Source organism: Chrysochloris asiatica, unplaced genomic scaffold (assembly GCF_000296735.1).
Source record: "Chrysochloris asiatica unplaced genomic scaffold, ChrAsi1.0 scaffold00068, whole genome shotgun sequence".
In the NCBI taxonomy this organism is placed as follows: Eukaryota; Metazoa; Chordata; class Mammalia; order Afrosoricida; family Chrysochloridae; genus Chrysochloris; species Chrysochloris asiatica.
Window position 1 is genome coordinate 10926320 of NW_006408586.1, and position 13907 is coordinate 10940226.

Genomic DNA, 13907 nt, shown 5'->3' on the forward strand with positions numbered 1-13907 from the left:
GGTTAGAGAGATGAAAACACCACCTTTAGAACTGCATAGATTTACATGGACAATATGTTGACAAATTGTATCTTTGTTTTATAAAGTTGTCTATGATTTTGTAGCAATGCATGTTGATGTACCCAGACCTATTACAAACATTACACAACACATCCATACACACATGAATCTAGTGACTCTGAAAAATAAGCCCCAAACAATCAAAGAAACTAGAGTTCTTTGGTGAAATGGCTTATTCTAGGACTGAAGTAGAGAAAATGAAAATAAGTTTAGACTACTTGGTAGTGACAGAAAGTAAGGAAGTACTCAAAATATAAACAAAAATCCACAATAATGTATGTCAAAGGGACACAGAAGACAACTGGAAAAGTCCCCTACTCTCACCCTCTGATCAAAGCTGAACAGCTTAAGCAATAAAATCCATGAGTCCTTACTGATATAAATAAACAAATAGATAAATAAATAAATAGTGGTTGGTGTATAAATTGGAATAACTGGTATTGACTGGTCTTCCCTGTAGGTGTATGGATATTATCCTATCACAGACAGCACTATACCTCATGACTGATCTGGATATGTTCTTTTTGACAATGAATACAACATCATTCCTCTTCAATTTGTCATTTCTGGCATAGTAAACCATGTGGTTGTCAGATTCAAAATGGCCAATACCAGTCCATTTCAGCTCACTAAAGGAGCTCTGGTAGCGTAGTAGTTACGAATCGGGCTGCGAACCTTAAGGTCAGCAGTTCGAAACTACCAGCCGCTCCACGGGAGAAAGATGAGGCTTTCTACTCCCGTAAGGATTTACATCCTCGGAAACCCTGTACAGGGTCACTATGGGTCGGAACTGACTCAACGGCACTTAACAACAACAACAACAATGCCTAATATATCGATGTTTATGTGTTCCATTTCATTTTTTTTTTTTTTTTACAATTTCTAATTTTCCTAGATCCATACTTTGCACATTCCATGATCCAATTTTTATTGGCTGTTTACAGTTGTTTTTCTTCATTTTGAGTTGTGCCCCATCAGCAAATGAAGGTCCTGCGGGCTTTTCTCCCATGGGCTTTATTTACTTCATTCATATCATCATGGTCAACTCTACTTTGAGGAGGCAGCTTTTCCCCGGTCGCATTTTCTTCAAAGTGTGCTATTACATTCTTCTACAATAATAGTAGTAGAATGTAATAGCACACTTTGAAGAAAGACAAAACTAGAAAAAAATTCAAGAAGGACATAGACGAACTAAACAATGCAATCACCCCATTTATACTTATATATAGAACACTCCATCTAACAGTAGCTAAATATGCATTGTTTTCCAAGTCACATGAAAAATTCTCCAGAATAGTTCATATATTAGGTCATAAACTAAGTTTCAATAAATTGAAAAATATCAAAATGTTATAAAGCATAGTCTCAGATTATAATCCTATAAAATCAGAGCTCAACAATAGTTAGATAAAGTAAAAAAAAAAAAAAAAATCAAATATAGAGAAATTAAATAGCAACCTGCTTAAAAGCTACTGGGTAAGAAAATAAATGAAAAGTGAAATAATAATATTCCTTGAACATAATGAGAATGAAACACAATAAATGGAAATCTTTGCTATTATTGTTTGGTGTCAAATTGGTTCCAACTCACAGTGATCCTATGTGCAACAGTAGGAAACACTGCCCAGTCCAGTGCAATCTTAAAAATCATTAGGTTTAAGCCTATTGTTGCACACACTGGGTCAACTGATCTCATTGAAGACATTCTATTTTTTTTGCTGACTCTCTACTTTACCAAGCATTCCTTTTCCAGGAATCAATTCATCCTGATAACATGTCTCAAGTCTCCTTGTCCTCACTTTCAAGGAGCAATTAGACTAAATTTCTTCCAAGAGAAATTTGTTTGCTCTTCTTTCAGGCCACAGTGCTTTCAAATTTATTCACCAACACCATAGTTCAAATGCATCCATTCTTCTTCTCCAGTCTTCATTATTCATTATCCAACTCTCACATGCAAATGATATGACTGAGTATACTATGACTTGGGCCAGGTGCACCTTTTTGACATCTTAGGTTTTAATACTTTAAAGAGGTCTTTTGCAGAAGATTTCCCAATGTAGGATGTTGCTTGATTTCTTAACTGAAGCTTCCATGAGCATTAATTGTGGAATCAAATTGTCGAGGTCCTATGTCAGGGTCCCACCTTGACAAGGAAGTGTGGGTGTCACTAAGAAGGGAGATCGGGCGGTGAAAGTGATAGAGAAAGAGAGAGACGAAATATATACAAAAAAGACAGACACATAGATATGATGCAAGCTGGCAGGTAGACAGATCTGCAAACATTTTGTCTAGCATTGCACAGCATTGCATGCAGAATTCACTCTACCTCAGCCTTTTATTCTCTTTTTTAGGGAGGGATTTGTTACAAAGGAAGGATGTAATTCATTCAGGGAGGATGTCACTAAGGGAGGATGTGATTAAGACAGGATACAGAACTGAAATGTGATTAATCATTCAAAACAGGACACAATGATTCACAGGAACAACTTTTAAGATATTTTCATAGTTTTTCTTAACAATCTAATGTTTTTATTTTTACAGAAAAAAGGGTTCAATCAAGCTGTTATATATTAACTTTTAGGCTTAAATGATCTAGAGTAGCAACGTGCGGTTTCTTAAGGATGTTGTTGTTGTTGTTAAGTGCCATCGAGTCGGGTCCGACCCATAGCGACCCTGTACAGGGTTTCCGAGGGTGTAAATCCTTACGGGAGTAGAAAGCCTCATCTTTCTCCCGCGGAGCAGCTGGTAGTTTCGAACCGCTGACCTTAAGGTTCGCAGCCCAATTCGTAACCACTACGCTACCAGAGCTCCTTAAGGATACATAACATAAAGCAAGGTTCCTGAAAGGAGCCAAGCTGTCTCTGTACACTTTGCAAACTTTTGTTTGTGAGCAAGATCTCAGGCACCAGGCTTCATTTATCTATACCTAAAATGCTACATTGTTCTTAATATTCCTATATACTTTCAGGAGGAAGGAGAGCATCTGGGTTAAACTGATTATATTCAGAGGTGGTTTAATGGGGCTGCGACTGATCAACCCAGGGCCTGCATATGCTGTCCCCAGCATCAAATAAAATGAAATTTTTGACAATGTCAATCATTTCTCCATTTATAATGATATTTATTGGTACAGTTGTTAGATTTTATTTTTCTTTTACACAAAGTTGCAATCCATAGTGAAGACTATGGTTTTTGATCTTCATCAGTATCTTCAAGTACATTATACTTTTATTAGCAAGCAAGGTTGTGTCATCTGCATATGACAGATTGTTAGTAACCTTCTTTCAATCCTGATGCTGTTTTTCGTATAGTTCAGCTTCTAAGATTTTTTAAACTCAGCATACAGATTGAATTAGTATGTTAAAAGGATACAACATTGATGCTCACCTTTCTGATATACCTCTCAGCTTCCCCTTATTCTGTTTGAACAACTGTCTTTTGGTATGTATATGTGTTTCCTATGAGTGAAATTAAGTGCTCTGGAATTCCCATTATTTGCAATGTTATTCATAATTTTTTATGATTCACACAGTCAAATGTCTTTACATAGTTAATACAATACGAGTAAACACCTTTCTGGTATTCTCTATTTTCTGCCAAGATTCATCTGACAAAGTGGTGATGTCCCTCATTCCATGAAGTCTTGTGAACCAAGCATGAATTTCTGGCAGTTCCTTGTCAATGCTCTGCTGCAACAACTTTTGAATTATCTTCAGCAAAATTTACTTGCATGTGATACTAATGATATTATTACCACCAAAATTTTTGTTACACAGCAAAAGCATTGCTCAGAGGAAATTTTATAGCAATAAATGCATACAGCTAAAGAGAAGAACCAAAATAAACACCCTAACCCAAATTCTCCAACAATTACAAAATATGCAGTAAAATAAGTCTATGGTTACCAGAAGAAAAGAAATAATAGAGATCACAGCAGAAATAAATAAAGTAGAAAAACAATAGAGTCAACAAGACTAGATTAACAAAATGACAAGTTCTAACAAAGAAAAAGGAGAAGCTGCAAATGAAACAAATACATGTAATGGATAATGTAACAACAAAACCAGTAGAAATGAGAACTATAATAATAGAAGAATACTATGAAGAAATATACTCAAACAAATTTGAAAACAGAACAAACTGATGCAATTCTAAAAACTCATTTACCTAATCTAACGCATACTGAAGTGTAAAACTTGAACAGATCCATAACAAAAGATGAAATCAAGTCATTAATAAGCTCCCAACAACAACAATAATAAAATCTGAGCTCAGATGGCTTCATTGGCAAATTCTACCAGAGAAGAGTTGACTTCAATTTACCCAAAATGTTCCAGAGTATAGAATAGGATGGAATACTAATAAAATCAATGTATGGAGGGGGCAGATCCCTGAAACCAGCATCAGGCAAACCCAAAACACCAAAATCAGGGCACTCCAGTAGAACCCAACTCATAACAAGCCTATATAGTGTTTCTGATACCATAAATCTTTACAGGAACAGACACCCTCATCTTTATCCCATGAAATGCTGGTGGGTTTGAAACGTCAACGTTGTGATTAGCAGTCTAACACCTAATCCTTGGTGTCAGCAGGACTCCGTAAAACAATGTAAAATTGTAACTAAAAAAAAAAAAGGAAAAAATATTGACCATTATTTCTGATGAGCATAGACCAAAAAGGATTCTCAAAATAATCCTAGCCAATAGAATAACTTAGCATATCAAAAAGTAATGCATTATGGTCAAATTAGATTCACACCAGGTGTACAAGAATGCTTCAGCATTAGCAAAATAATAGACATAATCTACCACATAAATAAGACAAAGGAAAACAACCAGATGATCATATTGAATAGTGAAAAAAAAAAGTCATTTGACAAATATAACACACATTCCTGATAAAACACTCAACAAAATAGGAATAGAAAAGAAATCCCACAACATAATTAAGGTCTAATTTACAAAACTAACAGCTAACATTAGTCTCCTTGGGGAGAGATTGAAAACATTCCCCATGCAAATAGGAATCAGACAAGAAATCCCCTATCACCACCCATATTCAATATTGTTTTTGAAGTCTTAGAGATATAAGGCAACAAAGGAAATTTAAAACAATTCAGATTGTCAAACAAGAAGTAAAATTCTATTTGTAGATGATATGATCCTTTATGTAGAAAATCTTAAAGACTCACTCAGCAAGAAATTGACTGAAACTAACTGAAAGTTCCAGCCAAGTGACAGGGTACAAAATCAATATTAAAAAATCAGAGAGATCCTTTACACTAAACAAAGACAACTCTGAAAATGAAATCAGGAAAGCAATACTATTTATAATGGCCACCCCAAAGATGAAATACTTTGGAATAAGTCTAACTACAGAAGCAAAAGACATACAAAAAGAAAACTGCAAAACACTATTACAGGAGTCCAAAGAGACCTTCATAAATGGAAGAACATACCATGCTTATGTATAGGGAAAAAAAGCATCATTAAAATATCAAGAATTCTCAAAGCAATCTACAGATATAGTGGAATCCCTTTCCAGATTTTACCCTTTAGAGAGACAAAAACAATTTACCACAAAGTTTATATGGACAATAAAAATATGCCAGATAAACAAAGCACTATTAAATAAATGCTTTGTTTATCTGGGGTATTTTTATTTCCATTTAAATTTGGTGGTTAACTTTTTTGTTTATACCCCCAGATAAGCAAAGCACTACTAAGAAGCTCTGGTAGTATAGTGGTTATGAATTGGACTGCTGAACCACAAGGTCAGCAGTTGGAAACTACCAGCTGTTCCACAGGAGAAAGATAAGGCTTTCTACTCCCATAAAAATTTACAGCCTCGGAAACCCTATACAAGGTCGCTATGAGTCGGAACCGACCCCACGGCACATAACCACCACTAAAGATATAAGGAGTCCTGGTATGGTACTGTGGGTTAATTAGTCAGACTGCAAAGCTGTTTGAACTACAAGGTTGGTAGTTCAAGCTCACCAGCTGCTCCTCAGAAGCCCTATACAGGGACGCTATGGGTCGGAACCAACTCAATGGCACTTAACAGCAACAACAACTAAAGAAATAGAACAAAGTCGAGGGCCTCACACTCAGTCTGCAAACCTAGTGCAGAGTCACAGTAGTCAAACAAGACAACAGACACATAGACTCATGGAACAGAAGTGAAAACTCAAAAGACAATTCATCCAGTTACGGACAGTTGATCTTTGACAAAGGGCCTAAACACATTAAATGGGGGAAGAGATCATTTCTTTAAAAAATAGTGTTGGCAAAATGAGTATTCATTTGCAGAAAAATGAAACAGAATCCATAGATCACACTATATATAAAAGCTAACTCGATGGATCAAAGATTTAAATGTAAACCTGGAATTATAAAGTTTGTCAATAAATAAAAGGTACAAAATTAGGGGCCCTGATACATGGTAAGGATTCCTGGTGTGGCGCTGTGGGTTAATGCGCCAGACAGCAAAGTCATTTGAACTGCAAGGTTGGTGGTTCAAGTTCATCAGAAACCCTATATAGGGTCGCTATGGGTGGCACCAATGCGATGGCACTGAACAGCAACAACAGGTGCCATAGAGTCAATACTGTCTCATAGCAACCCATGCACAACAGAACAAAACACTGCTCCATCCTGGGCAAACCTCACAATTGTTGCCATGCTTGAACCCATTGGTGCTGCTACTTGGCCAATCCATCTCACTGGGGGTCTTTTCCTCTTTTTCTCTGACCCTCCACCTTACCAACAATACATGGTATAAATACACTATATAGCATAACTGAAAACACATAAACAGCAGAAGACAAACTAGATGATTGGTGGTGGTGGTGGTGGTGGTGTACCGTGGAGTCGGTTCCGACTCATAGTGACCCAGCATAGGTTTCCGAGACTCTAATCTTTATGGGAGCAGAAAGCCTTATCGTTCTTCCGTGAAATAGCTGGTAGTTTCCAACTGCTCTTCTTGAGGTTAGCAGCTCGACTCATAACCATTATATTACCTCAGTTATACATATATTTGCATCATAAGATTTCCCCAAAAGTGTGAAAAGACAATTCACAGACTGGAAAATATATATATGGCAACAAAAAAAGGTCACATAATCCAATTTAAAAATGGGCAGAGGGCATTTACCTAATAGACTTTTTACCAAACACGGCATTTAGGAGGTCAACAAACATATAAAAAATGCTCATTAGCCACTGTTGTTGTTAAATGTTTTGTGTCAGTTCTGACACATAGCAACCGTGTATAAAGTTTCCGAGGCTTTAAATTTGTATGGAAGAAGAAAGTCTTATATTTCTCCCTTGAAGCAGCTGGTAGACTTGAACCATAGACCTTGTGGTTCACAGTCCAATGCTTATCATATAAAGCAATCAATCTCCCCATTCCACTGTTCTTGTTTTTAAGTGTTGTTAAGTCGGTTCTGACTCATAGTGACCCTGTGTAGTGTTTCCGAGGAACAACTGGAGGTTTGAACAGCTGACCTTGTGGTTCGCAATCCAATGCTTATCCTACAAGCACCACACCAGGAGTCCCCAATAGCCATTGTTGTTGTTAAGTGCCATCGAGTCAGTTTCAACCCATAGTGTTCCAGTATAGGGTTTCTAAGGTGCAGCTGGTGAGATTGAACTTCCAATCTTGCAGTTCAAATGGCTGTGCAGTCTGGTGCATTAACCCACAGCACCACACTGGGACTCGATTAGAGTGATGTAAATAGCAACAGCAATGAGATATAATTCACTTTATTATTAATTGCAATGGTAAAAAAAAGAAAAGAATAAAACAAAGTCCTAACAACAAATGCTGGTGAGAATGTGGAAAGTCTGAAATTTTCATACACTGCTGATGGCACTGAAAACTGGTACAACCACTCTGGAAAACAGTATGGTTGTTACTTACATGCCACTGAGTAGGTTTTGACCCATAGCAACTCTGTACAGGGTTTTTGAGGAGCAGATGGTGGATTTGAACTGGTGACTTTGTGCATTGCAGTCCAGTGCTGATCCTAGGCACCACACCGGAGTCCAAGGAAAATTGTATAGTACTTCCTTTAAAAGTTGGACTTTTTTCTGGTGTGGCATTATAGGATCACCACACGAAGGCAGACCACAATAATGGCAATTCAAACCCACCAGTTAATCCTCAGAAACACTATACAGGGTCATTATGAGTCAGAACTAATTCGACAACACTTAACAATAATAAAAACAAAAGTTGGAGATAGAAATGCCATAAGAATCAGCAATCTCTCCAGTTTGTATATATTCTAGAGAAATAAAAACTTCAAAATTAATAGCTATATGCAAACCCATGTTCATCAAAGCATTATTCACAATAGCTAAAAGATGGAAAAAACCTAAGTGCCCACCAATGACAAAGAAACATTCTTTAATGATTTCCAGGGATGGAGAGGGAGGGTAAATTACTGGCTAGACTGTAGATATATTAACTTGGGTGAAGGTGAAGACAATATACAATAATGGGGAGATTGCTGTTGTTGTTGTTAGGTGCCATTGAGTCGGTACTGACTCATAGTGATCTTAAGCACAGCAGAACGAAACACTGCCCAATCCTGGGCCAACCTCACTATTGTTGCCACACTTGAGTCCATCAATGCTGACACTTGGCCAATACATCTTGTTGGGGGTCTTCCTCTTTTCCTCTGATCCTCCACCTTACCAAACATGATATCCTTCTCCAGCGACTGCTCCCTCCTGACAATATGTCCAAAGTATGAGAGACGAAGTTTGGTCATCTTGGCCTCTAAGGAGCACTCTGGCTGCACTTCTTCCAAAAAAGATCTATTGGTTCTTTTGGCAGCCCATGGCACTTTCAATATTCTCCTCCAACACCATAACTCAAAGGCATCAATTCTTCTACAGTCTTCCTTAGTCACTGTCCAGCTTTTGCATGCATATGAGGTTATTGAAAATACCATGGCTTGGGTCAGGCGCACCTTAGTCCTCAAGCTGACATCTTTGCTCTTTAATACTTTAAAAAGGTCTTGTGCAGCAGATTTGCCTAATGCCATATGTCGTCTGATCTCCTGACTGCTGCTTCCGTGAGTGTTGATAGTTGATCCAAGAAGAATGAAGTCCTTGACAACTTCAATCTTTTCTCCATTGATAAGAATGTTGTTTATTGGTCCAGTGGTGAGGATTTTTGTTTTCTTGACATTGAGATGTCATCCATACCGAAGGCTGTGCTCTCTGATCTTCATCAGTAAATGTTTTAAGTCCTCTTCACTTTCAACAGGCAAGGTTTGTTGACTACACAAAGGCTTTCAATTGTGTGGATCATGACAAGTTATCAACAACATTGCGAAGTATGAGTATTCCGGAACACTTAATTGTGCTCATGAGGACCTGGACCAAGAGGCAGTTGTTGGAACAGAACGTGGGAACACTGAATGTTTTAAAATTAAGAAAGGTGTGCAACAAGGTTGTATTCTTTCACCATACTTATTCAACCTGTATGCTGAACAAATAATCTGAGAAGCTGGGTTCTATGAAGAAAAATGTTTCATCAGGATTGGAGAAAGACTCATTAACAACCTGTGATATGCACATGAGACAACCTTGACAGCACTTAACAACAATGGGGAGATTAGAAAACAATAATGGAGGCAGGGGAACACACTGGAAGGAGTGCAATGTTAAAGGCAACAGATGTAAGTATTGTTATGTATACAGTCCTGCTATAAAGATGATCTATGAGTAGATGCTGTCAGTTTGTTATACTGTGGTGACTTGCATGTTGATTTGATGCTGGAAGCTATGCCACCAGTGTTTTAAATACTGGTAGGATCATCCAGGAGTCCTGGTATACGCTGTAGGATAAGCTCCGGACAGTTAACCACAAGATTGGCAGTTCAAAACCTCCAGTAGCTCCTCAGAATCCCTATACAGGGTGGCTATGAGTTGGAACTGACTTGACAGCACTTAACAACAATAAGGGTCATCCATGGTGGACAGATTTCAGATAAATTTCCAGACTAAGCCAAACTAAGAAGAAGGACATATGGACTACTTCTGAATATTTAACCACTGAAAATTTTAGGAATAATAGCTGAATCTTGTCAGATATCATAAAGAACAGCAAACCATTGTCAGAGATGTGATGGAAGATAAGTACCCCAGGTTGGAAGACCCTCAAAATAAAACTGGGGAAGAACTGCATCCTGAAAGCAGGGTTGACCTGAATAACTTGAATGGAGTAAGGTTTTGTGTCCTTCATTTACTGATGGGGCACAACGCAAAATGAAAATAAACAACTGCAAACATTCATTAATAATCAATGCATAGAATGTACAAATTATGAATTTAGGGAATATGAACCAAAGAAACTGAAAATTTTCAAAAATTACTTGGAACTCATAAAGATTGCTATCTTAGGCATTAATGAGCTGAAGAGGATGGTTTTCAGCCATTCTGAATCAAATAATCATATGATTTACTATGCCAAGAACAACCAATTGAATAGGCATAGAAATTCCTCTATATGAGTTCTACTTCATTTTTAACAATTTACACTTTTCCCAGATTCATATGTATTACATTCCATAATCTGGTTATTAATGGATGTTTATAGCTGTTTTTCTTCATTTTGAGTTTCACCCCATTGGCAAATGAAGGTCCTGAGACCTTTACTCCATTTGCATCTTCATGTTTAACTCTACTGAAGGACACTTCTTCATCGGTCATATTTTTAGTGCCTTTCTACCTGAGGGTCTCATCTTCCACACTATATGTAACATTCTGATGCTATTCATTATATTTCAATATTCAGTATTCTGGTGCTATCTGACAGTGTTCCACTGCTATTCAGAAGATTTTCAGTGACTAAATATTCGAAAGCAGTCTGCCTCTCCTTCCTAGTCTGTCTTAGTCTGCAAATTCAGCTGAAACCTCTCAATCATGGGTATGTTGTTGTTGTTGTGAAGTGCCGTTGAGTCGGTCCCGACCCATAGTGACCCTGTATAGGGTTTCTGAGGAGCAGCTGGTGAGCTTGAACCACCTACCTTGCAGTTCAAATGGCTTTGCAGTCTGGCGCATTAACCCACAGAGCCACACCGGGACTTCCCAACCATGGGTATACCCTGCCGATATTTAAAAACTGATGGATAGCTTCCAACAGCACATTAACAGACCAGCCATCACAGTGTGACAAACTGACAAACCAGTGGTGGAAAGGAAATAAATAGCCGCAAATAACTTTGGGGTTTGGATTTTTTTTTTAGTAAAATGTAGCAATAATGTTTTAAAGAGTGAGTGTTTTTTTTTAAGAGAAGCAGTTGTGTTTTTTAACGTTTTCTTTTAAAATACAGATATATTTATTGTAAATTTCAGAGCATATGAAAATGTTTATAGAATAATAATAATAATGTGTGACTTACTAATAAGAATACATGAAGGCAGTCCTGTGCACCTGACTGTAATTACATTACTAACACCTGAGGAACTCAAAGTTGATTAATGAGAAACAGTTGCTAATTTTGAAGGCTGAATACTCAAATACTGTATGTTCAACTAATGTCAAAGTATTGTATGCATATGATTATAGGGTGAATTACATATCACAAGTTTGAAGAATAAAAATTAGAATATTTTAAAGACTAGTTCTGACATATAATATGAATCAAAATTAACAAGAATTGAAGCATGAAATTGTAGATTTTTTTATCTATTGAAATCTTGCTTTAAAAGAACCAAAACTAACAATTTATAGCTACAAGAAATGGTAGTGCAGTTCATTTTGTTACATCAATTTTAACTACATATTTGTTCATAAAATTAATATAAATCTTCATAAACATATATGTTGTATCTAAATATTGAATTAACATTTTTAGAAAGTGAAATTCTGCCTATAACTGACAATACATCCAAAATATCAGAGACAAAATCTGTCCATCCTGGCTTCCAGAGAGCATTCTGACTGTACTTCTTCCAACACACATTGTTTTGTTCTTCTGGCAGTCCATGGTACTTTTAATATTATCTGTCAAATGCTCAGTTGCATCAATTCTCCTAATAGTCTTCCTTATTCACTGCCCAACTTTCTCATATATATGAGGTTACTGAAGCTACCATGTCTTGCTTCAGGCGCACCTTAGTCCTCACACTGACATCTTTGCTCTTCAGTACTTTAAAGAGGTCTTGTGCAGCAGATTTGCCTAGTGTAATATGACATTTGATTTCTTGTCTGCTGCTTCCATGAGGGTTTATGGTTGATCTGAGCAAAATGACGTCTTTTACAACATCAATATTTTCTCTGTTTATATGGATGTTATTTATTGGTTCAGTGGTGAGATTTTTGTTTTCTTTCTGTTGAGGGGCAAGCCATACTAAAGGCTGTGGTGTTTATCTTCACAGTAAGTATTTAAAGTCCTTTTTGCTTTCAGCAAGCAAGGTTGAATCATCTGCATATCAAAGGTTGATAAAGACCTTAACTCCAATCCTAACACCACCTTTTCCTTCATAGAACCCAGCTTCTCGTATTATTTGCTCAGCATACAGATTAAATAAGTATGGTACAAGAATGCAACCATGGTGCACACCCTTCTTAATTTTAAACCATTCAGAGTTCTCAAGTTCTGCTCTAACAATTGCCTCACATTCCTCAGGAATACAATTAATAGTTCTGGAATACTCATTCTCTCACTACTTCCAAGAAGCAACGAGATCTTGGAAGCAGCGAGATCTTTGAAGCAGCATCCTGGTGTGGTGCTGTGGGTTGATGCGCCAGATTCCAAAGACATTTTAACTGCAAGGAACAGAAAGCCTCATCTCTCTCTTGTGGGGAACCTGGTGGATTCAGGTTGCTGACCCTGGGGTTCGCAGCCAGATTCTTAACCACTACAATACCAGGCCTTGCACCTTCAAGATGGCAGATCGGGTACACGTGTAGTGAGGAGCTCCATCAACAACAACAGAGAATATGGGGTAAAGAGGGCTCATGAGATGGTGTTGGAACTCTGAAACAAATATAAAGATATATTTGGAGGATTGGAGGATCAGAGTATTTACAGCTAGAGAATTTGCAGGAGAATCCAGAGATCCATTGTTTTCTGGATCAAGACACTCAGCTGTTCCCAGAGCCGCCATCTTGGGAGAGAATATCTTGATTGTATCAGGATTGTATCAAGATTGATATCAAAATTTAAAGTGACAGTATTGACATAAAAATAAACAGCCACCACTCGCCTGTCTGTTGTGCTACGGTGGATTGAGTTGCTGTGATTCTGAGGGCTATGCCACCAGTATTTTAAATAACAAGCAGAGTCACCCATGGTGTCCAGGTTTCAGATGAGCTTTCAAACAAAGACAGACTAGGAAGAAAGAGTGACAAACTACTTCCGAATCGCTAGTCACTGAAAACTCTATGAATAGCAGAGAAACATTGTCAGATACAGGACCGGAATATGGGAGGGCACTCAGAATGAAACTGGGGAAAAAAATGCCTCCTCAAAGTAGAGTTAACCATGATGACGTGAATAGAGTTAAGCTAGGGAGAGAAAAACACACAGGACCTTCATTTGCTGATGGGGCACAACTCAAAATGAAGAGAAACAGCTGTAAACATCCATTGAAAATCAGAACATGAAATGTATGAAGTATGAATCTGGGAAAATTGGAAGTTGTCAAAAACTAAATGGAACACATCAACATCGATATCTTAGGCATTAGTGAGCTGAAATTGACTGCTATTGGCCATTTTGAATCTGACAACCACATGGTTTACTATGCAGGGAATGACAAATGGAAAAGGTATGGTGTTGCATTCATCATCAAAAAGAACATATCCAGATCAGTCATGAG